This window comes from Bos grunniens, chromosome 25, assembly GCF_055505025.1.
Source record: "Bos grunniens cultivar Pamir isolate PY7600 chromosome 25, Bosgru_T2T1.0, whole genome shotgun sequence".
Lineage (NCBI taxonomy): Eukaryota > Metazoa > Chordata > Mammalia > Artiodactyla > Bovidae > Bos > Bos grunniens.
In genome coordinates this window covers 32,894,126-32,921,302 of record NC_141189.1, presented here as the reverse complement: position 1 = coordinate 32,921,302, position 27,177 = coordinate 32,894,126, and the positions used below count along the sequence as shown (strand labels likewise).

At 50.5% G+C, this 27,177-nt stretch overlaps 1 long non-coding RNA gene across 2 annotated transcripts; it reads left to right on the top strand.

Moving 5' to 3' along the window:
- The first annotated feature begins 864 nt into the window (after nt 1-864).
- On the top strand, nt 865-20,063 carry LOC147345423 (uncharacterized). 2 transcript variants are annotated; one of them, XR_015154745.1, is made up of 3 exons: nt 865-1,196; nt 2,943-3,106; nt 18,388-20,063. It is a non-coding gene; the product is annotated as an uncharacterized LOC147345423 (long non-coding RNA). The 2 variants fall into 2 exon arrangements; XR_015154744.1 differs by lacking the exon at nt 18,388-20,063 and adding an exon at nt 10,876-11,270.
- The last annotated feature ends 7,114 nt before the right edge of the window (nt 20,064-27,177 follow it).

The following is a 27,177-nucleotide window of genomic DNA, read 5'->3' as shown; positions in this document are numbered from 1 at the left end:
TGGTGTCTGCGATAAGAGAAGCCACCGCAATGAGAAGCCCATGCATGGCAACCAGAGTGTAGCCCCCACCCACCACAACCAGAGAACGCCTGTGCACAAAAGCAAAAACCCAGCACAGCCAAAAATAAAAAGAAAGGAGAAGAAAAAGCCAGCCCCAAAGATGGCCCATCATCAGGCCCCTCCACTCAGAGTGACCTCATCCCTTGGCACACCTATCTCACACACACACACCCTGGGGACTGCCAGAACTCCTCCGAGGTCCCTCTTGGGCCTCCGCAGCTTTGCTCAAGCTGTCATGTCTTCCTGGGATGGCATTTCCTCCACCATTGCTTCTCTAGCTCCTATTCATCCTTTGAGACAGCATTGCCACCTCCAGGTAGCCTTCCCAGATACCCCTAGCAGGATCATGTGCCTATTCTGGGCTCCCTCCACACTCCTCCATCACCACATGTGTCACACTGGGCTGTCATGTCCCTTTAGCTCCCGTCTTCTCCCCTGACTTGGGTCGGGGGAGGGGGGGCTGGTCCTTAAGGAGTGGGCACAGAGAGGGCAGGGAGACAAAACATCCCGTCTACAGGATTGGTGAAGTATTGGACGTGGGGGGCTGCAGAGGGAGGTATCAAGGAAGAAGTGACAGGATATTGCACATGTGCCTCTCCCAGAATGCTGAGGGTCACAGACACCCAAGCTTTGGTCACCTTTGAGTCCCCCACCTTCTGAACCCCCTTCCGACATCAGGAACCTCAATTCCCAGCCCACCATATGCCTGCGGGCAGGACACAGCCCTGCCTCCCAAGGGAGGAGCCCAAATAGGCCACACCCACTTTCCCATCCTCCATTGCAGCTAGGGCATGGTCATGTGACATGGGCTCAGCCAATCAAAGGCACCCAGTCTGGAGTTTGAACGCGCCTCTTGCAGTGGAAAGGAAGGATCCGGAAGGTCTTTCTGAGGGAGGCCTCGGCAACATGGAGTTCCCTGGGCACCTTGGAAGGAGCGTGGGCACCGCCATGCTGGCTTGTGGCAGAAATGGAGTTGGAGTCTTGCTTCTTACCGCCTGCCTTCTTCATGTGGACTTCCTGCCCTCTTAGGGGTTCAGTGAGCACCTCAGGATTTGTTCAGTATGGTCGTCTATTTAAATGAGCCACAACTGGATTCTATTGTTTGTCATTAAGAAACCTCGAGGCCCTTGAGGGAGGTGAGGCACACCTGGAATCAACTCGAAGGAGTCATTGTTTCTGGAAAGACAGGAAGTGCATTCAGGTGCAGGAACAGCTGACCAGGGTCAAGGTCAGGCTTCGGGGACATATAAGCGATGTTGGGGATGACCACTAACCTGGGTTTGGAGTGTGGGGTTCAAGCTGGAGGATGAGGCAGGCAGTGTTGTCAAGGATTAGATCCAAGACAGCCCGGAGTGCCAGGACAAGAGACAGCCTGGACACTATGATGCAGGCAGTGGGAACCAAGTGGTTGCTTTAGCTGGAGGTGTGCTGATCAGACCAGTGTTTAAAACAACTCACCAGCTGCTCGGGAGACCAGGGGTAGTCTTGGGCACGCCCCAGGTTTCTGAGCCTTTTCCAGGTGAGTGAGCAAACCCAGGATGTGGACACTGGAACTGTTAAGGACTCCATCTCTTCCTGGATATTGAAGGGCTTCTTGGACCTTTTACCTCTTCCTCCTTTCCCCTGCTGCACCACAGAACCTCAGTGGAGCATGCCTGACCGCCTCCCACCCTCCCCAGGGAGCTTTGGAAATGTTGGAACACCTCTCAGACCCACCAGGCCATCCTCCTTGCCTGAGTGTCCTGGGGGCTCCTGGACGCAATGGGAAGGAGTATTGTAGAATGGACCATCCCAACTCTGAGCCTCTAGCCTAAGATTTAGCGGTAGCTGTTCCCTATCCCACATCCAGCACTTCAGCAACCTTCCTGGCCATGCCTGTCCACCCCTCTCCATCTCTGTAGCCACCACCCTGGTCCAGGTGCGCCTTCTCTCACTTGGACTGCCCTTGGCTATAGCCTGGTCTTCTGGGCCCTTCTAGTCCCCCAGGCATCCCGATTCCCTTCCCAGCAGCTAGCACATCGTTTTTCCAAACCTGATCATACTGTTCCACTTGCCATTCTGCCTTGCCTGCTGTCAGGACATGGTCCAGGGCCAGGCCTGCAAGGCCAGGTGGAGGACCTCTTGAGGGGGCTCCCCGCCCAGCCCTCTCCATGCTCCTACCCTACCTGCCTTCCCTGTGTGCATCTCTCCACCCTTGTACCCACCCCCTGCCTTTCGTACATGCTGGTCCATTGGCCCGGTGGACTGGTTAGTTGAAGTCAAGCAGGGGCTTCCCCCTTGGGCGGCCTGGCCCCTCTGCTCCCCATGGCCCCGCCCCCCACTTCTCATGGCACTCATCCTATGTTCTTAGATATGGGTGGCATTTCTCATCCCTGGTTGCCACTAAGCGGGGTATCTGGTGGGGGTGGTGGGCTGGTTCAGGCTGCTCTTGGCTCATTCATTTATATCACTTCCCCACACCTGGAGGCAGCTGAGTTTGCAATCTCCAAGGGCTGGGGGCCACCTCAGAGGAGGGGTTACCACCCAGCTCTATTTACAAGTGCCTCTGCCGCTGTGTGGACAGCGGGGCCGCAGGAAGGCAGGGAGCCAGTCAGGAGGCCTAGGATATCCCCCTGAGAGATGAAGGTAGCTGTGGGTCAGAGAGAAGCAAATTTTCCAGAAAAGAAAGTGAAAGTGTTAGTTGCTCAGTCGTGTCTGACTCTTTGCGACCCCATGGATTGTAGCCTGCCAGATTCCTCTGTCCATGGGATTCTCCTGGCAAGAATACTGGAGTGGGTTGCCATTTCCTTCTCCAGGGATCTTCCTGACCCAGGGATCGAACCCTGGGTCTCCCTCTTTACCATCTGAGCCACCAGGGAAGCCATTTTTTTTTTTTCTTCTAGAAACAGAGGTCAAATCAAGAGCATTCAGCAGCTGCGGCAGTGGGTGCCCCACCTACATCCCCCAGCCTTCTCCACCTCCTGCTCCTCTCAAGGAACTTTCTCTGCCACAGCCAGCTCCTGTTCCTCTATCAGAGCACCATCCGCTGCTGGTAGCAGCTTGTCTGGTAAGAGCCGAAGAGCTCGGCATCCACTTCAGCCAGGGAGTTGCCCCTACCAGTCACGGGGATGTGGGTGTGGAAAACCTCCAATTGCTGGCCTGATCAAATCTCCCATGGGGCAGCCCTCTCGACTCCAGCGTGAGGTCCCTGCAGGGTCCATACTCCATCCCCCTGCTCAGCTTCCCCCTACCCACATCTTTCCTGGCATACAGCTGGATTTTCATCAGGGGTCTGCTTCCAGGGGAGCCCACACTGAGGACCGTCGCTGATCAGATCTGGGGGCTGAGAGGAGGGGAGAAACCGAGTCCAGGCTACAAGGGCCGACGTCCCAAGATGGGGTGCACTGGCCTGGGAGCCCCAGATGGAGGTAGGGCAGGGGTGCAGGTGTCCTTATGGACAAGTGGCTATACTGGTCATGTTGCCAAAAGCGCTCCGGGCAGTTCACCATCCAGGAAAAAAGGTTCCCCAACCCAGTGAGGCTCCCCTTCCCAGCAGGGACTGATGGCCCTTTCCTTGACCCTGGGCTGGCAGTCGGGAGTAGCTGAGTGCTGGACAGCTGCACAGGGCAGAGGGGCCAGAGGGAGCCTTCTTGGAAAGTGCCTCCCAGAGGACCAGGCTGGTCCCAGAAAGCATGAGTCATGAATGAAGCAACCTAATCGAGCCCCCAACCTCCCCCTCCCTGGGCCAGGGCAGGCAGTGCCTCCCTGGCGCTGGACCCAATAGGGTGCAGCCTCCCGTGTCTTCCTGGGAGTCAGGATGGATGTGGTGACCCCTCTTCTCATCTCTGTCTTGATCCCAGGCAGCCCACTGACCCCACTGGTCCCCAAGGACACAGCCATCAGCGGGGGGGTAGTTGTGCCTCGGGACTCACCAGGCTCCTGAGTTGACACAACCTCAGACAACTTCCTGACACCTTTCTGCTCCACCAGGCTGGTGCCCCAGCTTCCCATGTGAGAAATCCCCAGGGACCCTCCCACCCCACCCCCATGCCAGCACCCTGTAGAGTCATGTGGCACGCAGATGCCAGTCATACACATGCCCTTCACAGTGCTGGACAGGGAGTGAGCCCAGATCTTGGTGGACTGAAGCCCAGGGCCCCCCCGCGCCAACCTCAGGACCCCTCCCTGCACCTCTAGACCCTCCCACCCCTCCAAGTGACGCCCTGTGGTTGGTGGACCTCTCCCCTGCCCCTCCCCCAGCTGAGTCCTGGGGCAAGACCAGAACACGCACAGAAAGGATGGGGTGCTGGGTAGGCAGGTGATCCTGCAGTAGTGTCTCTTGCTCTTGCTGGTATCCCCCGGCCTTCATAACCCTCTCACCCAGCCTCTATGCTGGAAGGCTGGCTTGGCAGTCCCTGGTGGGCCAGCCTGTCTCCAGAGCTGGGGGCAAGGGACTCAGTGGGTTTATCCATTCTCCCGGCCTAGAGCAGATCTTTAAAGCTTATTAACAGTCAAATCTATTAGGGCTTCCCTGGTGGCTCAATGGAGAAGAATCCTGGTGGTAAAGAATCCACTTGCTAATGCAGGAAACCCAGGTTTGATCCCTGGGTCAGGAAGATCTCCTGGAGGAGGAAATGGCAATCCATTTCAGTATTCTTTCCTGGGAAATCCCATAGATAGAGGAGCCTGGCAGGCTACAGTCCGTGGGGTTGCAAAAAGTTGGACACAACTGGGCAGCTAAACAACAACAGATCTATTGTTTACCCCACACCTGGCCTTTGGCTGAACATTAGGCCTCTATCATCGAACTGATGATCCCCATTTTTCAGATAAAGCAGTTGAAGCTTGGAGAGGTTAAGCAACCTACCCCAAGCCACACAGCTAGTACACAGTGGGGCCCCTATGTGGCTCTTAATCCCCAGCCTTTGTACTCTTTATGAACCCATGTTGTAGATCCAGACTCAAGGAGGGGCTTCTGGTAGCTTGGAAGCATCATGGAATGAATAATCACAGTTACTACTCTCAGGGCTGCCTGTTTTTATTTACTCATTTGACATTTGGGTGATCTTTTGGAAAAGATGATTCAAAATGCCAAAGGAACAAGAGTGCCCCTCTGTCCCTGAGCCGCCCTGATCCCTTCCCAATACAAGTTCCTTAAGTTTCCTTGGTGAGAGAGTTCATGCATTCACCCCAATCATAGTATTCTGTACATACTGCTCTAGTCATCTGTTGCAGCATGACCAATTACTCCCATGTTTAGTGGCTTAAAATACCAATAAACCTTTATTACCTCACAGTTTCTGAGGGTCAGGAATTTGAGAGCAACTCAGTTGGGTAGTTTTGGCTCAGGATCTTCAAATTGTTGGCTGAGACTGTGGTTATCTGAGAGCTGGAGGGCGACTGAAGAACCCAGTTCCAAGATGAATCACTCAGGGCCGTTGGCAGGAGGCCTCAGTTCCCACCACGTGGATGCTTGAGTGTCCTTACAACATGGCAGCTGGCTTCTCCCAGAGCAAGTGGTCCCAAAGAGAACAAGGTGGCATCTTCATTATCTTCTATGGTCTAGGCTCGAAAGACACATTGTTTCTGCTTTATCCTGTTAATTACACAGGTCAGCCCTGGTTAACATGGGAGAGGACCACACAGGGGCCTGAATGGTCAGAGTTAAGAATTATGGGGGTCACCTGGAGGCTGCCAACCACACGTATTGTCCTGCACCCTGTTTTATTCCACGTAATTCTCGATCACTACACAGTGGCTTTCTCTCTTCAGGTGCATGGTGTTCCATGCGGGCGTGCCGTGATTTGTCTATGTAGTCTTCCGTTGAGGTCTCTTATCAGGGTTGTTCTTGTTTTTTTGCTGTTACAGTCAGGGCTGTAATGACTGTTTCTGTACAGGAATTATTTCCAGTATCTCTGGAGGAGTAATACCCGGGGATAGAATGGCTAAGTCAAAGGGTGTGGTGCTTTGAAAATGTAGTCATAAAAATTTTTGATATTTCTTGGATTGAGAAATAGAGTCCCTATCTCCTCCACTAAGTCCGAGTGGCCTTTTTATAAAAAAAAAAAAAAAAAGAATTGCCACAAACTTAGCAGCTTTTCAAACACTCATTTATTATTTATGTTTTAATTTATTTATTCTTAGTTAAAAGATAGTTTGCTTTACAATATTGTGTTGGTTTCTGCCATACTATTTATTTTTAAATTTTACTCACTTTATTTACTTATTTGACTCTGTCAGGTCTTAGTCTCAGCATGTGGGATCTTCGTTGGCAGCAGACGATGGGCTCTTCATTGGGCTCTTTAGTTGGAGTGTGCAAGCTTAGTTGTCCCTTGGCATGTGGAGTCTTAGTTCCCCCACCAGGGATGCTGTGTCCCCTGCATTGCAAGGCAGATTCTTAACCACTGGACCACTGGGGAAGTCTTCCAGAGTGGCCGTTTGATGAATTCGATCGAGAGGGTTTTGCAGACACGATGCTATGTGACGCGTGAGGCTGGGTGATAAAAGGCCATGCCAGTCCCACCTCGACTGCTAGAATACTTGGTCTTGGGGCCCTGAACCACCAAGTGAGGCTGCCAAGCTGTGAGGAAGCCCAAGATGCATGGAGAGGCCACATGTTGGCACATGAGTGAACAGTCCCAGTGATACCCAGCCTTTGAGTCATGCCAGCTAAGAGGCCAGTCATGTGAGTGAAGAAGCCTCAGACAGTCTGAGTCAACCCAGCTAAAGCCTTAGACTTAATGAAGTAGAAATAGAAATAGAGAAGTGGAATAAAGGGTATGAGCAGGTTTGATTTGTACCAGGCACTTAACACACACCTTAGCTCATTTCATCCTCCTAACAAATCCCAAAGAAAGGCAATGCCAAAGAATGTTCAAACTACTGCACAATTGCACTCATCTCACACACTAGTAAAGTAATGCTCAAAAGTCTCCACGCCAGGCTTCAACAGTACATGAACCATGAACTTCCAGATGTTCAAACTGGATTTAGAAAAGGCAGAGGAACCAAAGATCAAATTGCCAACATCCGTTGGATCATCAAAAAAGCAAGAGAGTTCCAGAAAAACATCTATTTCTGCTTTATTGACTATGCCAAAGCCTTTGACTGTGTGGATCACAATAAACTGTGGAAAATTCTGAAAGAGATGGGAATACCAGACCACCTGACCTGCCTCTTGAGAAATTTGTATGCAGGTCAAGAAGTGACAGAACTGGACGTGGAACAACAGACTGGTTCCAAATAGGAAAAGGAGTACGTCAAGGCTGTATATTGTCACCCTGCTTATTTAACTTCTATGCAGAGTACATCATGAGAAACGCTGGGCTGGAAGAAGCACAAGCTGGAATCAAGATTGCCAGGAAAAATATCAATAACCTCAGATATGCAAGTGACACCACCCTTGTGGCAGAAGGTGAAGAGGAACTAAACAGCCTCTTGATGAAAGTGAAAGAGGAGAGTGAAAAAGGTGGCCTAAAACTCAGCATTCAGAAAACTAATATCATGGCATCTGGTCCCATCATTTCATGGCAAATAGATGGGGAAACAATGGAAACAGTGAGAGACTATTTTGGGGGCCTCCAAAATCACTTCAGATGGTGACTGCAGCCATGAAATTAAAAGATGCTTACTCCTTGGAAGGAAAGTGATGACCAACATAGATAGCATATTAAAAAACAGAGACATTACTTTGCCAACAAAGGTCCATCTAGTCAAGGCTATGGTTTTTCTAGTAGTCATGTATGGATGTGAGAGTTGGAAGAAGAAAGCTGAGCACTGAAGAATTGATGCTTTTGAACTGTGGTGTTGGAGAAAAGACTCTTGAGAGTCCCTTGGACTGCAAGGAGATCCAACCAGTCCATCCTAAAGGAGATCCGTCCTGGGTGTTCTTTGGAAGGACTGATGCTGAAGCTGAAACTCCAACCCTTTGGCCACCTGATGTGAAGAACTGACTCATTTGAAAAGACCCTGATGCTGGGAAAGATTGAGGGCAGAAGGGGATGACAGAGGATGAGATGGCTGCATGGCATCACCAACACAATGGACATGAGTTTGAGTTAACTCCAGGAGTTGGTGATGGACAGGGAGGCCTGGTGTGCTGCAGTCCATGGGGTCACAAAGAGTCGGACACGAAAGAGCGACTGAACTGAACTGAGCAGTCCTTCAGGGCAGGTATTATCATCTTCATTTTAAAGTTTGGGAGACTAAAGCTCAGAGAGGTTCAGCAACTTGCCTAAGACCTCACAGCACATGACTCAAAGAGCTGAAATGCGAACTTGGGTTGAGTCCAAGTTCTGACTGGACCCACTCTCTTACGTGGACACAAGGCTGTCTGTTGTAGGAGAGAAGAAAGTCACTGTACCAAGCTTACAGGCTCAACCATACGGAATTTCGAGACGTGAAGAACACACTGGGTTAGACGAGAAGTTCCCTGCCTGGGGCCTCTGGGAGCTATTTTTGGCTATTTTCGGCAGCAACCCCTTGGAAATTGTGTGCTTACTCACTCTCCCAATGTGGTTTAGTCAGGCAAGACTGTGTGAGTGCCAGAAATCATGTGCGTTGAGAATCTTGACAGACTGGAGGTTCTTACGAGCAGTGAGCGACCCCTTTGATTAACAAACAAATGAAGAAATTACTTCCTTTCGTGGGAGAAAAGCCTCTAAAGGTGGGATTCTGTGTAAGCACTTGGCTGGGGACTAGGTGGGAGTTCCCAGCCCCGGGTGACTTCTCCCCTCCTGGCGGTAGGTGGTACTGCAACTGAACTCAGCCCACAGGAGCCGTGAGATAGGCTTGCACGGGGGACCCTCTTCCAAGAAACTCTCCACTGAGAGGCCGTGAGTGCTGCCTGATGGTGAACCCTGCGGTCTCAGGAGTCAGGTGCTGCTCTTATTGTTGTTGAATCGCTCAGTTGTATCCGACTCTTTGTGACCCCATGGACTGTAGCCCACCAGGCTCGTCTATACTGGAGGAACTGTCCCAGGCAACAGTACTGGAGTGGGTTGCCATTTCCTTCTCCAGGGGATCTTACCAGCCCAGGGATTGAACCCGTGTCTCCTGCATTGGCAGGCAGGTTCCTTACCACTGAGCCTCCAGGGAAGCACCAGGCGTCAGATGATCTGGGTTTCAACCTCCGCCCTGACATGTGTCGGGCAGGAAAACAGAAACCTCACCAGGTGTGACAAGCAAAGGAAAATGGTTACTTGAATGATGAGGCTAATCGGGCTGATAAGCACCAGCCAGATGGCCTCCTGAGCACTCATGTCTCACGATGCTCCCGAGCCCGGGAGACAGGCCACCTGTGGGCAGAGGAATGACTGTGAAACTGCTCAGGGGAAGGACCTCCCACTGGAGCTGGTGCCTGCTGCGTACTGGTGAAGATGCCGCCTGACACTGAGGGAGAACCCCACCCCCCTCTACTCCCCTCCTCCATCCTCCAGTCTCCCGTGCGGTGTCAGCTGTGTATGTAGGTGCTATTTGAGTGGGTGTGAATGTATGTGCCAGGGTGTGAGTGTGTGACGTGTGGGGCTATGGGGAGGGTATGAGTGGGGCTGTAGGGGTGAGGGTTGGGCTCCCCATCCTTCTGAAATCAAGTTCCAGAGGAGCCTTTTGAGACACCCCAAAACCACACATGCCAGGCCTCTTAGGGCCGACTCGGAGGGTCAGGGGACTTAACGTGCTTCAACTTGGAGACTAAGTTGCCTGTTACTGGCTGTATAACCTGGGTGACCTACATAAACTCCTGGCCTCAGTTTGCACATCAGTGAAATGGGCATAATAACTGGGCTTCAGAGGATGGTTGTGGGGATTCTAGGGGTTGGTGCTTAGAAAATACTGGGCCCAGGGCCTGGGACGTGGTAACCATGGGCGGCGTTAACTGCTGCTATTAACAGTTAATATTTGAAACCAGCGCCTTAGTTTCAAATCTCACTGTGGAAACAGTGGTCTATGTGCTTCAGTCTGTGTGCAGAATTTTACCCTGCCACTTTCTCCTCATCGTTGTATTTAATTTGAAGAAATGATAACAACCCCTGATCGAAGGTCTAAATCAGCAGGGCTGACCACTCCAAGTGCTGCTGGAGATGCAGATCCCTGGGTACCCTCAGGCCCACTGTGGGGATGGAAGTCATAAACCAGTCCCTGGGAAACTGGCAGCATCTGCGGTCCCCAGGCTCCAGCACTCCCATTCCTGGGGGCTGACCCGAGACCCCAGGGCCCCTGCCCCCACAGGCAGGTGCACAGATGTTCACAGCGCTCAGGGAACATCCCTGGAGACAACCCACGTATCCACCAGCAGGATAATGGATAAACAGCATGGTGAAGCCATAGGATGGAATACTATTTGGCAAGGAAAAAACAAAATCCTACCTTGTAACAAGGTGGAGGAAGGTCACAGATGTTGTATTGAGCAAAAGAAGTCAGATATAAAACCACACGCTGTATGATTGATGCCACTTATCTAAGGCAAAATTCAACAGTGACAGAAACCAGAACCAGTGGTTACCTCTGTGGGGAAGAGGGGAAGGGTGATCTGAGGGAACCTTCCTGGGTATCAGAAAAATCCTGTATCTTAAGCCAGGTCCCATGGGTGTCAGTCTGTGTCAAAATACATCATTGGACACTTTGTATGAGTGCACACTATGATCATGTTTTACAATAAACACTTTCAAAAGTCATTTTTAAAAATTAATGGATTCTAGGAACTTCCCTGGTGATCCAGTGGTTAAGACTGTGAGCTGCCAATGAAGGGGGCATGGGTTTGGTCCTTGGTTGGGGAACTAGGATCCCACATGCCATGCAGTGTGGCAAAAAAAAATTTTTTTTTTTCCTTGAAAAAAGGTGATGGATTCAAGGCATTGTAGGAATTGTAGGAAAGAAGTACGGACACCTGCTACCACACGGATGATCCCGGGACTCATCATACTAAGTGAAAGACGCCAGACACAAAAGGCCACATACTGTATGATTCCATTCATATGAAACATCCAGAAATCCACAGAGAATGGAAGAGGGTTAGGCTTGCCAGGGGCTGAGGGCAGGGGGTAGTGCTGAATGAATACTAATGGGTACAAGGTTTTATTTGGGGCTGATGAAAATATTCTGGAACTAGATGGAAGTGATGGTTGTGCAGCTTTGGGAAGGTCTTAAATGCCACTAACCTGCACACTTTAATGGTGACTTTTATGTGTATGTATTACAACTTTTTATAAAATTATTGATGGTAAAAAACAAAACAGTTGAGCTTCACTCCTGATCTCACCATGCCCCTGAAAGTGGTACCCTGTTTTTTCCATTCAGCAGGTGAGGCAGCGAAGGCCCAGAGAGGTGTGCAACTCATCCGGGGTCACACAGCCTCCTAGACCTTGGCTGTGAGCCATCACCCACCAGTGCAGGAAGGGTTCCTGGAAAGCAATCTGCCCTGAGTTCCTCGTAGAGATCAGAGGAGCCACAAGAGCCCCAGGCCAGGGCAGAGGTCCCCACCCTGGACGCTGGTGACACTTCCCCTGGGGTGGGAGGGGAGTAGGGGGCGGGAGGGGATGTGCAGATCTCAGGCCTGAACAGCATGTCCTCTCGCCTGCGGTTCTCGGTAGGCTGGGAACAGTCTGTCCTGATGAGTTTCCTGTCACCTCTCGCTACTTGCTGGCCCCACAGCTGCCACCCCCGCCTGGCCCTGGAGAGGTTGGTCTCTGGGGCTCTGAGCAGGGAGGGGGTCATCCTGAACTGACAGCAGTCACGGCCTACAGGCCACCTCCCCTCTGGGCTCTCCCTGGAAACAGTGTTTGTTTTTTTTCCAATTCAAGTTGTACCTGATAACGTGATAAAAGATAAAGTACAGAGAAACAGAAGGGATGCCCCACACCTGGAAATACCACTCTCCTTCCTTCTCTCCACACATTTATTGAGCACTTGCTGTATGCCAGGCTCTGCTCCAGTTGCTGGAGACACAGTAGTGAACAAAACCAAATCCCTGCTATCCCACCGTGTCCATTCTGGAGGGACTTTCCGTGTGTGTGTGTGTGTGTGTGTGTGTGTGGTTAACTACAGATGTCGATGGTGGAGAACACAAGCTGAGTTGTTTGTTGAGCACTTTCTCTGACCTGCTGTGTGTGCTTTACATATACGCACTCAGCTAATCCTCAGGACACTCCCACGAAGTAAGTGATGTCAGCAAGCCGAGGCCCAGAGAGGTGAAGTGACTGGCCGAAGGTCACACAGCCAGCCAGTGGCAGAGTTGGGACTGAACCCAGGAGCTTCACCACTACACCGAACTGCTGCTGGAGACAGCGACAGCCGATGGTGGCAATATTGATAAACTGTCTTCTCTTTGCAGCAAAGGCTGGTGGTCTAAAGGCTGTTTTTTTCTTGCTGGGTTCTATTGGTCCCCAGATTCTCCAAGCTCTTTGTAATCGGTACAAATGATGGGAAGATCTGTGTAAAGCCAGCTGTGGAGCCTTCTCCCCCAACCCTGAGGCAGTTCCTCCACCCTCAATTCCATTCTGACCTTGTGGGGGCATCTACCAGACTCGCCAGCCGGGGGAGGGGGGGCGGGGCTGGGGAGTGGATGCCGCCCCCTCCCTGAGGCCCAGCCTGGTTTCTCTTTCTGGCAGCATCTGTAGTCCCCTGCTTCTGTCACCCACAACTATTCTTGGCCTCTGGCCCCTTTCACTTTCTGCTCAGCCTCTTCCTGCCTCCGTGGTTCCCCAACGTCCCCGGTTCCCCCCCTGCCCGCCCCAGCCTTCTCTCCATACTCCCTCCCACCACCAGTGGCCTCAGCTCAGGTGAAAAGCCCTAGAAGAGACCAGAGTACAGTGAAGTCTAGGCATGGGTTTGGGTCTCCACTCTGTCCCTTCTTGTCTGGGTGACCTTGGCAAGCCTCTTCCCTCTGAACCTCATGTCCCCATCTGGAGAGGGGGAACGTTGCTTGTGTTCTGCCTACCTTGACCCTGGGGAGGATACAGACTGTGACCAAAACCATGGGGAGGATGGGGGTTGTGTACCAGGACCGAGGGGAGGATGCAGGCTGTGTACCAGGACCGTGGGGTGGATGCAGGCTGTGTATCAGGACCGTGGGGTGAATGTAGACTCTGCTGTGTACCAGGACCGTGGGGAGGATGCAGGCTGTGTACCAGGACCGTGGGGTGGATGTAGACTCTGCTGTGTACCAGGACCGTGGGGTGGATGCAGGCTGTGTATCAGGACCGTGGGGTGAATGTAGACTCTGCTGTGTACCAGGACCGTGGGGAGGATGCAGGCTGTGTATCAGGACCGTGGGGTGGATGTAGACTCTGCTGTGTACCAGGACCATGGGGAGGATGCAGGCTGTGTATCAGGACCGTGGGGAAGATGTGTCACCTCCCCCCCTAGCCATGGGCTGGGCACTGAGGAAAGGAAAGCAGCAGGACTGACTGCAAGTGGGCAGCCAGGACAGTCCTGGGTGGGGCTCAGCTCACCTTGGACAAGTCACTTCTCCTTTCTGGACCTGAGTTTCATACCTGTGAATTGAGGCAGTTGGACTGAGGATAAAGGGTCACAACCCAGAGTGATAAAAGTAGGGCTAGAGGCAGCCGTGGGGACTGTGGGAGCCCCACAGGGGCTTTTGACTTGCGTGGGAAGTGGTTCTGGGAAGGCTCCCGGGAGATGGGACAGCTGATAGTGGTGGTTTAGTCGCTAAATTGTGTCCAACTCTTGTGGCCCCTGGACTGAAGCCTGCCAGGTGCCTCTGTCCATGGGATTCTCCAGGCAAGAATACTGGAGTGGGTTTGAAGAAGGAATTCATAGGGCCTGGACTCCATCTTAGGCCTGTTCATGCTGATCATGCTTGGCCACCTTTGCAATGGACTCTGAACTCTGTGTTAGTGCCTGTGAAAACAACAACAGAAGGAAGGATAAGACCCCCTCCAGACAGGGGAACCTTGAAGATCGTTTCTAGGTTACTCATCGCCTAAGAGAAAACATACACTAATCACCCCTTCCTCCAGACAGGCCATAAACTTTTCTGTATCTGTTGGAGTGTAACCTCAGGTTTATTGATGATTGGCTAATTGTTTGACTGTTTGAGCACATGAGCACATAGCACATGAATGATGGGGTTATTGGGAGTGTATTTCCCTTGGTTTATGTAAGTCTCGAGGAATTTGGAGTGGTGGGTTCAGACACGAACACATGGGGTATAAAAGATTTTCACAAATACTGGTTGGGGTCCTTGGCTAAGAGGAGACTCTGCCTTGGGACCACGGGTGTAATAATCTGCACTCCACTATCTGCATTGTCCTTCTGAGTGAGTTTGTTTCCTGGAACACGTGGCTACAACATTTGGTGCATTGACTGGGAAACTCCTCACTTTGAGGAGACAGGTCTCATTTGAGGCCATCCCGAGGCTTTGTGGCTTGAATCTCCTAGAGAGGGGAAGGCGCCTCGCCCCTCTGGAAGAATTCAGCCTTTCAATGGCCAGTTTCTTCGCTTTGGCAGGTAGTGAACAGCAACAAGGGAACTGAGCGCTCAGGTGAGGAGGAACCCACCCGGCAGGGTGAAAGAGGGGGCCTGATCACCCCCCTGGGAGGGACTAGAAGGGGCACGGACCCACAGGGGCCTGGAATAGGCAGGCAGCAGCGATTGCTTGGTACACAGGTCGACGAGCATGCTACGATTTAAGAAGGAAATTTGTGAAGGTCATTTAGGAGGTGTGTCCATGACGTCTCAGGGAAAATTATTACCAGCGATCACCAGGGGATTTTTAGGATAGGAGACTGGTCCTTGTATGCTCATATTCTGCCCTCCCCCAGGAGGTGTCCCATCTGCTGTGAAATTCTTGACCCCCTCGGAATTGTTAGTCTAGAAGGAAGGGGATACCTAAGTGAGTATGAATTGGCTTTCCCAGAGATGGCCTGGGACGTGGGATATTTAATCCATCTGTGTTTTCATCCGCACCTGATCAAGCCCACCAAGGCAGAACGGACTTTAAGGAAGAAACAGTCTTGGACCACCTGGTGTTCTGGTTTGGCTGTGCTGACTGGCAGGTGAAGACACGCCAATCCCCCTTCTCCCTCTGGGATCTGGCAGGTAAGGCTCTTCTCACCCCAATTAGGAAGGAGGCAGAATGGCAATTTAAGTGTCATTGAGTGGAAATATCAGAAGTACATCTGAGAACTTTGTAGACAGAACGAAAAGGAAAAGTAGAAGAAGGTCCAAGAAAGTAAGGAAGATGGGAGGAAGTGAATCTAAGGCAACTGTATTGGAGGGCAGGATTAAAAATTTCAAGAAGGGATTAGGAGGAGACTATGGGGTGAAGATGAAGCCTAACCGCCTCCACATACTCTGTGAGGTCGAATGGCCCCTGTGGGAGTAGGATGGCCACCAGGGAACACCATGAACTCAAAAATAGTGGAAGCAGTCTATACAGTACTCACAGGAGAGCCAGGACACCCGGATCAATATCCATATATTGACCCATGGCTAGGGTTAGCTCAAGACCCTCCTACTTGGACAAGGTTCTGTATCCAGAAGGGAAAGGGAAAAATATTAATGGCACAAAAATTGATGATAAAAAAGGAAATTCTACAGGATTTGGATGGGGACGACCTGACCCCTCCTCCATACTGGATAATGAAGCTGCTGCCTCAGTGCTCCACCAGGACCGGAGACCGCCTTAATGCCTAATCCAGGGCCAGGTGAAGTCCAGCAGCCGCTGCTCCTCCGCCAGCTCTCCCCAAGGTCGTAGAGCTGCCACCTCGGCAGGCTCCGATCCCGGTGACAGAAGCCTCTGGCCAGCACTTCCAGGATCCGGCTCCAGCCGAACCGCCCAAGCTATATCCGCCTCTCCCGGTGAGTACTGACAAGAAGGGGAGGGAGACGTTGGAATTAAGCAGAGACTCCACTCTGCCAGAGAGCTGGAGGGAACGAAAGAGAACAGACAAGAGATTTGCAACGCTAGCTGCTGCTCTGGGAAAGTCTATCTCAGGCCCTCTGGAAAACCTCCTCTGCCCCAGGGACAGGACAGTCCTTCAACCCGTCCCCACGGAGGCCCCGGCCCGGTTACAGTCAAACCAGTGTGCCTGGTGCCAAGCTTTTGGCCACTGGAAGAATGAATGCCCTAAGGCAAGGAAGGAAGAGGAAGCTCCCGCAGTTGTGGGGCTTGCTGACTTGGAAATTAAATAGGGCTGCCGGAGCTCAGAGATATCAGGTCCCCGAGAACCCATGGTAACCTTAAAAGCGGGGACCAAAAACATTGACTTCATGGTGGATACAGGAACAGAACTGTTAGTAGTAACAAAACCTGTGGCACCACTGTCCAAAAAGACTACCGCTGTAACTGGGGTATCAGGAGAAGAGATGACTAAATCGTTTTGCCAGCCCAGAAAATGTCAGATGGGGGGCACCAAGAGATTCATGAATTCCTCTACATTCCTGAGTACCCAGTACCCCTGTTGGGAAGAGACTTGCTCTCCAAATTAGGAGCACAAGTGACTTTCTCCCCTGAGGAGAGGCCCACCTTCCAGATGGACACTATGACTTATTTGCTCTCTCTCTTAATACCACCCCAAGATGAGTGGAGGTTGCATGAGCCTCCGAAGAACCTGGTAGGCTGGAAGAGCATGAGTGCGAGCTAACTCAATTATTCCCTGAGGTCTGGGCAGAAGACAACCCCCTCCCCCCAGGCTGGCTAAACATCAAGCCCCAGTGATAATAAAACTCAAACCAGGCACCATCCCGGTTAGAAAGCGCCAGTACCCGCTACCGATAGAGGCCTGGGCCAGCATACTGCCCCGCACCAATAGATTGAAACAAGCGGGCATTCTAGTAGAGTGCCAGTCGGCTTGGAATACGCCAATCCTATCAGTCAAAAAGGAAGGAGGACAGGACTATAGGCCTGTACAGGATCTCAGGCAAGTCAACCAGGCTACTGTGACTTTACACCCCACTGTTCCAACCCCCTATACCTTACTTAGCCTCCTCCCGCCGAGGACTAAAGTTTATACTCGCCTAGATCTCAAGGATGCCTTCTTCTGCATACGCCTCGCCCCAGTATCACAGCCCATCTTTGCCTTTGAATTGGAAGATCCAGTCGTGGGCACCAAGCAACAGCTCATCTGGACTCCCCCACAAGGGTTTAAGAACTCCCCAGCCATCTTTGGGGAAGCCGTGGCTTCTGACCTGAACTCATTCCATCCGGAAGAGTATGGATGTTGGCTCCTACAATACGGGGATGACCTGCTGCTGGCTGCAGAGACCAAGGAAAAATGCTGGAAAGGGACAAAAGCTCTGCTCCAGCTGCTGATGGAAGCAGGTTACCGGGTGTCGAAGAAGAAGGCACAGATCTGCAAGGAGGAGGTGAGGTATGTGGGGTTTGTTTTAAAGAAGGACGCAAGGGTCCAGACCCTAGTTGGGTCCTATATACTGATGGCACTAGCCTAATAAAACAAAGACAATGGCTGTCAGGTTAGACAAAGCGGAAGGGGCCATCAAGACTGAAAAGGGATGGTGGGAATTGCCAAGTGGTAAATTATCGGTACCGGAGGAGCTGGCACACAATCTGGTAAGCCTAACACACCAAGCGACCCACCGAGGCCATGCTGCCTGCTCACAGGTTAATGCTGCCTCTCGGTATTCAGACAAAAACCTCCGGGGATTCAGCGGAAAGGCACGCTGCCCTTTGAACACCTGGGAGTGGACTTCACTGAAATGAAACCTCACCCACACTACCGTTACCTGCTGGTCATGGTATGTGCGTTCTCAGGATGGGTAGAAGCTTTTCCTACCTGGACTGAAAGGGCATCAGAAGTAGCCCGGTGCCTGCTTAGGGAAATAGTTCCCAGATTTGGACTTCCTACCAGCATTGGTTCAGACAATGACCCGGCTTTTATAGCTGATTTAGTACAACAAGTAAGCAAAACTTTAAACATCAAATGGAAACTGCACACTGCATATAGGCCCAGAGTTCTGAGATGGTGGAAGGAACCCACCGGACATTAAAGAGACTCTCCAAGTGGATCATAGAGGCTGACTGCTCCTGGGTGGACTTGCTTCCGACGGCTCTGCTCAGACTCAGGATGACCCCACGGTCCCAAGGCTATTCTCTGTACGAAATTGTGTATGGGAGGCCCCCTCCCATAGTAAAACAGGTGTCAACAAGTTTGCCTCAGGTAAGGGGGAATAGGACTTCACATCAGATGGAACTGGGTAAGTTAATAAATCGGGTAACGAAGTTTGTACAAGAAAGGGTGCCATTCCCCCTTGGGGAACAGATTCATGAGTTTACGCTTGGTGACCAAGTATGGGTCAAAGATTGGAAACATGATTTGCTAGCCCCTTGGTGAAAGGGCCCTTATGTTATCCTAACTACCCCTACTGCAGTTAAAGTTGCAGGTATTGTCACTTGGATCCATCATACGAGGGTGAAGAGAACATACCACACAGACCCAAAAAACGCTGAGTGGACTGCACAGAGGGACCTCGCTGACCCTCGAGAGAATAAGACCATCCTTTAGAAGAAGGAAAAGAAGATCTTGGACGAGCCCCTTCAGGATGAAGCCGCACAATCAACTCCTGCTGCTTGGCCTCATCAACGTGATTTGGAATTTAACTTCTGTTTCAACTCAGGACAATGTTTTCATCTCATGGGCACATTCCTACGCAGACTTCCACAACACTTCCAGCTGCTGGGTATGTAGGGCTATGCCTCTGTCAGTGATAGATGGACTTCCTTGGTGGGTGTCACCCCTCTGCCAAGGAGATTTTAAACCACTCTGCTCTTTTCTGGGATGACAAAAAGAGGCTTTCCTCTCTCTTGTCAATCATAACCTCTCCTTGCTGTCTTGGTGTAAGACCTACAGTCAATGGACTCGGGTCATGGGGTTACATTTGATACAAATGCCAGTGTAACAAAAGCCTAACCTACTTGTAAATCCACCCCGGTAGCCCTGGTAAATCTACCTTATTTACATGCTAGGTGGACAAGATCCGTGTTTCATTGGTATGAGTATATTGCTGCCTTATTCGTACCCTCTATAGGAACAACAGATATCATGATTAAAGTAGAGGCCTTGACTAATTTCACAAAACAGGCCCTCCTAGATAGAACAAAAGCCATCCAAGCCTTAAATGAAGAGCAAATCCAAATGAGAAAAGCGGTAATTCATAATAGAATGGCTTTGGACCTACTCACAGCTGCTCAAGGAGGGACCTGTGCTATAATTAAGGTTGAATGTTGTGTATACATCCCTGACTTATCTGGCAATGTATCAACTGCTTTAGATGACATGAAAAAGCAGGTAAAAGCAATGTCAAATGAAAACATTCCTTTCTGGACTTTGGTCCTATCTTGGGTGAAGGGCCATTGGTGGAAGACTGTATTTACCACTGTCATAGTTGTCTTGATGGTTTTGCTTTGTGGACCCTGAATTTTACTATGTATTATGAACTCTGTAACCCGAAGGTTGATGTCATTCTCCCAAATTGGAGGTCAGAGAGCCAGGGTGCAATATATCCCTATGAATGATGCTCATAATTTGAGTTAAGAGCATCAAGAGCGGGGAATGAAGAAGGAATTCAGAGGGCCTGGACTCCATCATAGGCCTGTTCATGCTGATCATGCTTGGCCACCTTTCCAATGGACTCTGAACTCTGTGTTTAGTGCCTATGAAAACAACAACAGAAGGAGGGATAAGACCCCCTCCAGACAGGGGATCCTTGAAGATCGTATCTAGGTTACTCATTGCCTAAGAGAAAACATACACTAATCACCCCTTCCTCCAGCCAGGCCATAAACTTTTCTGTATCTGTCGGAGTGTAACCTCGGGTTTATTGATTATTGGCTAATTGTTTGACTGTTTGAGCACATAGCACGTGAATGATGGGGTTACTGGGATTGTATTTTCCTTGGTTTATGTAAGTCTCGAGGAATTTGGAGTGGTGGGTTCAGACACGTAAACATGGGGTATAAAAGATTTTCACAAATGCTGGTCGGGGTCCTTGGCTGAGAGGAGACTCTGCCTTGGGCCCGCGGGTGTAATAAACTGCACTCCACTATCTGCATTGTCCTTCTAAGTGAGTTTGTTTCCCGGAGTAGCTACAACAGGTTGCCCTTTCCTTCTCCAGGGGATCTTCCCAATCCATGAATTGAACCAGGTCTCCTGCATAGCAGGCAGGTTCTTTACCAACTGAGCTACAAGGGAATCCCCAATAGCCAAGCTGGGTCTCAAAGGAGCATAGTGATCATAGATCATGGGCATGTCCAGAAGGAGAAACCAGCATGTGCAAAGGTCCAGGGACAGAGGGTGTGGGGCCTGGGGAAGGGTAGAGGGGTGGAGAGGCAGGCGCAATGAAGCTGGTCTGCAGGAACAGGTCACACATCCTGTCAGACCCTGCTCAGGCAGTGGGGAACCATGGGGGAGCTCCAGGCTTCCACTGACAAGTCCATGTCCCACCCAGACAGGGACTTCCTGAGATGAGGACAGGCCTTACTGATCTTTGAGTTGCCTGTGTCAGAGTGGACAGGAAGATGGAGTCAATGAATAAATGATATTTCCTGCTCCTCTAAAAGGACTGGCTTTCTGTGAGTAGGTAACCACTACAGGTGGTCAGTCCCCTGGATCCATTAGCTGTTGCTGCATGACTGACCTCCCCTGAATGAGTGGTTTAACACAAGCAGCATTTACTGCTGCTCACAGTCTGTGAGTTGGCTGGATGGTTCTTCTGGGCTGGGCTGATCTTGTTTGGTACACTCTCTCATCCACAGGCAGCTAGGTGGTAGGTTGGCGGGGGCTGGCTGGTGTTGGGTGGCCTCAGCTAGGATGGTGCTTCTCAGTTTTGTGTGGCCTCTTGTCATCCAGAAGGCCAGCTTAGGCTTGTTCTCAGGACAGATGCGGAATCCCAAGAGAATGCATAGAGCCAGAAAGCATCTTGAGGTCCAGGCTAGGAAGCAGGCTGTCCCTTCATCACCGTCCTCACTTCCCATTGGCTAAAGCAGCCCAAGTTCTAGGATGGAGACATAGATTGCTTAATGAGAGGAACAGCAAAATCATATTGTCAAGGGCATGGATACAGGGAGGGAGGGAAAATTAAGACTTTATTTTACAAAATCAGTTTGACCCGCTCTCTGGCAACCCCCTGCAGTATTCTTGCCTGGAAAATCCCATGGACAGAGAAGCCTGGCAGGCTATAGTCCATGGAGGCACAGAGTTGGACACGACTGAGTGACTAACACACTTCAGCACTCATTCCCTCTCAGTTAAGGAAATTCCAGTTTGGTCAGTGGTCGCCTCAACAGTGGGCACGTAACCCAATTCTGGCCAACGAGATAGGAGGAAAGCCTTCTGAGGACTTCCTGGAAAGATTTCCTTGCTCCTAAGGGGGAGCCCTGGGGAGAAACGGTTTCCATTTTTCTGCTGGATGTGTCCCCCGTATTTGCATCTGCCATCCAAGGAGCAGCCTCGGGCGAAACCAACACTGAGATGTCAGAGCAGAGAAATGAAGGAACCTGGGTCCGTGGAGTCCTGGTGGGACTGCTGAATCCTCCAGGCCAGAAACCGGCTCTACCTCTAGACTTCCTGTTGAACCAGGTGTTACATTTCCAGCTTCTTTAAGTCACTTTACATCAGACTTCCTGTTACTTGGACCAGAGGCATCCTCAGTGATGCCCTGGGGCCTCTTTTCATCTCTGTGAACCTGTTCTGCCTGATGAGCCAGATCAGAGTTGGAGGCTCTAGGCTTTTCTCTTCAGTGATGCTGAAGGCCCCAGGTGCCACCCCCATGCTTCTGCCCCCACACTTCTGCCTTGCATTTTGCACAGGGACCACCACCTTCCCTTTCCACCTAGGCCTGTCAGCCCCAATGACTGAACCAGCAGGCATCAGCTGGATTCAGAAGACCTGCGTTCTGGTGAGTTGGACTTTTCCCTTTTTTTTTTGCTCTGCAGTGGCCAACCTCTTTGAGCCTTAGGTTGCTCTTCCAGAAAATGAAGAAATGAAACCTGCCTTTTGCATGGCTAATGCTTGATAATAGCATTTGAAAACATCTTAGAAGTTCTGTCAGGCAATGAAAATTTGCATCCCTATAACTTTTTATAGCTTCCAATTTGCTTCCTAGTAGTTAAGCAATAATAACAACAGTAATAGTAGAAGCCAGCAATTATGGAGCCCCTACTATGTGCCAAGCACACTACTGAGTACTTTATATGCATGTATTATGGAATCCTCCTAGCAGCTCCTAGGCTCAGAACTATCTCATGCTCGCATCTCACTCTGAGTAAAAGCTAAAACCCTTTTAAGGATCCACAAGTCCCTACCTGATCCAATCCCACACTCCCCACCTCTCTGATCTCAGCTACTGTTCATCCCCTGATTCACACTGTACCAGCTACACTTACCCCTTTCCTTGACTATTCTGCCTCAGGGCCTTTGCACCTGCTCTTCCTTCTGCCTAAAATGCTCTTTCCACATACAAATGGGTAGCTGACTCACCTTTAGTTTTCTGCTTCTCAGAGAGGCTTCCGTGACCATCCAAATAAAATAGCAACCTATCCCTGGCACCTCCTAGCCCACCTGTGTTTACACAGGTGTTTTAACCTGCTGTGTTTTACTCCATAGCACTTAGCTGCATCTGACATAATCCTGTCTCTCCACCCGTGAGACTGTAAAGTCCCAAAGGGCAAGGAACTCAGTCTGTCTTTGTCACTGCTGAGAAGCCAGAGCCAAGAAGAATGCCTGGCACAGAGTAGGTGCTCAATACATATTTGTTGAGTGAGTGAACAGATACATGCCCCTACGAGGTAAATGCCAGGGTTACTCCCACTTGCCAGCTGAGGTACGTGAGCTCAGAGAAGGAAATGTGCTCCCGTCATGCAACAGAAGGGGCCATGACAGGACTCTAACTCAAAACTGGCAGAACCCAGGCCTTGAACTTCAGGGCCAGGACTCAGTCTCAGCACCTGCCTCAGGTCCCTCTTGTCCTCTCTCCTGTCTCTGCTCCTGTCAGATGGAGCCTTATCCAGGGCTGGACTCCATCAGTGCACTTCCTGTAGGCACCTCTGCAAAATTTTGTGTGTCTTCTAATGGTGGCACGTGACAGGCAGAGCCAAGGAGGCTTGGAGCAGAACCAGGGGCCACCCAGGGGGACGAAGGGCTTTCTGAGCGACAAGCAGATGACAGGACGGAGCCTTGAGGAGCTAGATCAACCCCAGAGAGGTCAGTGTCCTTCACAGCTCAGGGGTCAGAGTGGGGACTGTTCCATGATCAATTCAGGCCCCAAATCTTCCCTGAACTCTGGCCTGGACCCCTCCTGCTTGGACCTAAGAGCCCAGGAATGATCTGGACTTGGATAGTAGAGTGGGAGACGGAGACAAAATAAGATTCCTTAGACCCAACAGATGTGTGCTGGGTCCTTCAAGGGGTATTATTTTTATTTCTTCTCAGCTCTATTCTAATCCTTCCAGTGGAGTAGTATCTCCCCACTTCACAGAGAAAGTGAGGCTCAAAGTGGTTGAGGAAGCTTCCCTGGGTCACTTAGCTAGGAAGGAATAAATCTGGATTGATGACAATGATAATAATAATAATAATGTAACTTCTGCTTTATTGACTATGCCAAAGCCTTTGACTGTGTGGATCACAATAAACTATGGAAAATTCTGAAAGAGATGGGAATACCAGACCACCTGACCTGCGTCTTGAGAAACCTATATGCAGGTCAGGAAGCAACAGTTAGAACTGGACATGGAACCACAGACTGGTTACAAATAGGAAAAGGAGTACAGTAAGGCTGTATATTGTCACCCTGCTTATTTAACTTCTATGCAGAGTACATCATGAGAAATGCTGGGATGGAAGAAGCACAAGCTGGAATCATGATTGCCAGGAGAAATATCAATAACCTCAGATATGCAGATGACACTACCCTTATGGCAGAAAGTGAAGAACTAAAGAGCCTCTTGATGAAAGAGGAGAGTGAAAAAGTTGGCTTAAAGCTCAACATTCAGAAAACTAAGATCATGGGATCTGGTCCCATCACTTCATGGCAAATAGATGGGAAACAGTGGAAACAGTGGCTGACTTCATTTTTCTGGGCTCCAAAATCACTGCAGATGGTGATTGATTGCAGCCATGAAATTAAAAGACACTTACTCCTTGGAAGGAAAGTTATGACCAACCTAGATAGCATATTCAAAAGCAGAGACATTACTTTGCCAACAAAGGTCCTTCTAGTCAAGCCTATGGTTTTTGCAGTAGTCATGTACAGATGTGAGAGTTGGACTGTGAAGAAAGCTGAGCGCCGAAGAATTGATGCTTTTGAAGTGTGGTGTTGGAGAAGATTCTTGAGAGTCTCTTGAACTGCAAGAAGATCCAACTGGTCCATCCTAAAGGAGATGAGTCCTGGGTGTTCATTGGAAGGACTGATGCTGAAGCTGAAACTCCAATACTTTGGCCACCTGATGTGAAGAGCTGACTCATTGGAAAAGACTCTGATGCTGAGAAAGATTGAGGGCAGGAGGAGAAGGGCATGACAGAGGATGAAATGGTTGGTTGGCATCACCGACTCAATGGACATGGGTTTGGGTGGACTCTGGGAGTTGGTGATGGACAGGGAAGCCTGGCGTGCTGTGGTTCATGGGGTCGCAAAGAGTCGGACACGACTGAGTGACTGAACTGAACTGAACTGACTTTGGGGACTTCCCTTGTGGTCCAGTGGTTAAGAATCCGCCTGCCAATATAGGGGACATAGGTTCAACCCCTGCTTCAGGTAGATTCCACATGCCACGGAGCAACTAAGCTAGTGTCACAGCTAGAGAATGGACTGCGCTCACCGCAGCTAGAGAAAGCCCACATAGCAATGAAGACACAGAGCGCAGCCAAAAATTAATTACTTTTAAAATAATAATAATAATGTGACTTCCAAGACCAGGTCATAAAAGGCACGTGGCTGCCGTGTTACGCCCTTTTGGCTCGCTTGCTGTTGGGGAGGCCAGCCGCCATGTTGTGAGGGCACTCAAGCAGCCCCACGGCACAGCCCTTGAGGTGCGGAGCTGAGGCCGCCTGCCTCCAGCCTTGTGAATGACCCCTGGAGCAGGTCCTCCAAACCCCGGCTGACTCCTTGACTGCAGCCTCCTGAGAGACCCTGAGACAGAACCACCCAGCTGAGTCACTCCCTGATTTCTGACCCACAGAAACAGTGTGAGATAAATATCTGTTCTTTTAAGCAGATCTATGAATTTTCTGTTTTCTGCTATGTAGCAAATTATCACAAACCTAGTGGCTTAATAAATTTATTATCTCACAGTTTTCCTAGGTCAGAAGTTTGGCACAAGTTTTCTGCTCAAGGGTCTCGTTGGGCCAAAATCGGGGTCAGCCGGGGTCCCAGTTCCCATCTGGAGACTCTGGGGGAAAAATCTGCTTCCAGGCTCCTTCTTGATTTTGGCAAAATTCGGTTCCTGTGGTTGTAGGTCTGAGGTCCCCGTTTCCTCGCCAAGTTTCAGCCGAGGGCTGCTCTCAACTCTAGAGGTGACCCACATTTCATCCACACTCAGCCCCTCCCCCTCCCCTCCAGCGACAGCCCATCACATCTTTCCTGTGCTTCAAATCTCTGACTTCCTCTTCTGGCACCAGCCAGAGAAAACATTCCGCTTTTGAAGGGTTCAGGGGATTAAGTTAGATCCACTGGATAACCTCCCTTTTGTAAAACCAACCTTATATCGTAACCTAATCACAGGAGCAGAATCCATTATAAACATGTCCTGGGGATGAGATGGGGTGGTGGGAAAGGAAAGGGGCTCTCTTAGAATTCTTCCCTCCGTAGCACCAAGATTTGTACACAGAAAACTAACACAGCCATTGAGAAGCTTTTCCCATATGGAAGCTCACGTCCTTGAGATTTAGAACATTTTTTCCCCTCCATTTTCTCTGTTCTCTAACGTTGCATCTTGAGGGACAATCCTCTAGTTTCTTGATCTTTTTATGTCGGATTTCCCTGTGTCTTTCTGGGAGGTTTTCCAGTCGCTTGCAAGGCTAATAGTGAAAGTTTTTCTTTCTGCCCTCACCTCTCTAGTTCTCTCTTGGTCACTGAATGTTCCTCTATGCAGCGTCTCGTTCTCGCTTTAGAGATACAACGTCTCTTATTTCTCTTAGGGTTTTTCTTGTCTTGTGTTTTCCTCCTCCCCAAGTTGGCCCTGTTTTCCAGGAGCTCTTTTCCTCTGCTGAAGCTGACCTCTGATTTTCCTTGTACAAGCCTGCCTCCAGTGTCCAGTGATCCTCGTCTGTGAGTTCACACTGAAGATCAGGAGACTGAAAACAGACCATCAGAAGCTTGCTGACTATGGACAGGGCGTGTGGACAGGTGAGTCTCATCCAGGCAGCTGGGCAGGCTCTGGCAGTCACAGTAGAGTCCCAGAGTCAGCATCCGACGTGTCCTTTCTGGGGTGGGTCAGTCTCTCCACAGAGGATCCCCCAGCCTCCAGCCTGGGGGGTGGGAAGTAGGGCTGCCGGCTTCCAGGGACCACACTGGGCGGTGGGACCCATGACCTTTCTCTCTACCCTTTGTGTCAAGCCTGACCACACCCTCAATTCAGCCTTCTGTCCTCAAGTTCAAGGCCTCCAGCACAGGTTTTATTTAGATGGTATGTTTATTAGTCTTGTGGAGTGAGAAGCTAAGAGAGCTGTTGTTTAGTCGCTCAGTCGTGTCCGACTTTTGCGACACCGTGGACTGTAGTCTGCTAGGCTCCTCCATCCAAGGGACTTCCCAGGCAAGAATACTGGAGCAGGTTGCCATTTCCTCATCCAGGGGATCTTCCCCACCCAGGGATCAAACCCCTGTCTCCTGCATTGGCAGGCAGATTCTTTACCACTGAGCCAGCTGGGAAGCCTAGTGTTGTGGAATGAGAAGCTAAGAGAGATTGGAGGACTAAGAGTCTCCCAAATTATCCCTTTTTCCAAAATACTTATTTTCATTTATTTGACTGAGCTGGGTCTTTGTTGCAGGATGTGAGATCTACTTCCCTGACCAGGGATCGAACCCAGGTCCCCTGCATCGGGAACACAGAGTCTTAGCCACTGAACCACCAGAAAAATCCCCAAAATTGTCCCTTTGCAGATCCATGATGCCAGGTGATGGGGTATAAAAATGAACCACACAGGTTCTGCTGTCGGGGCTGAAGACCTA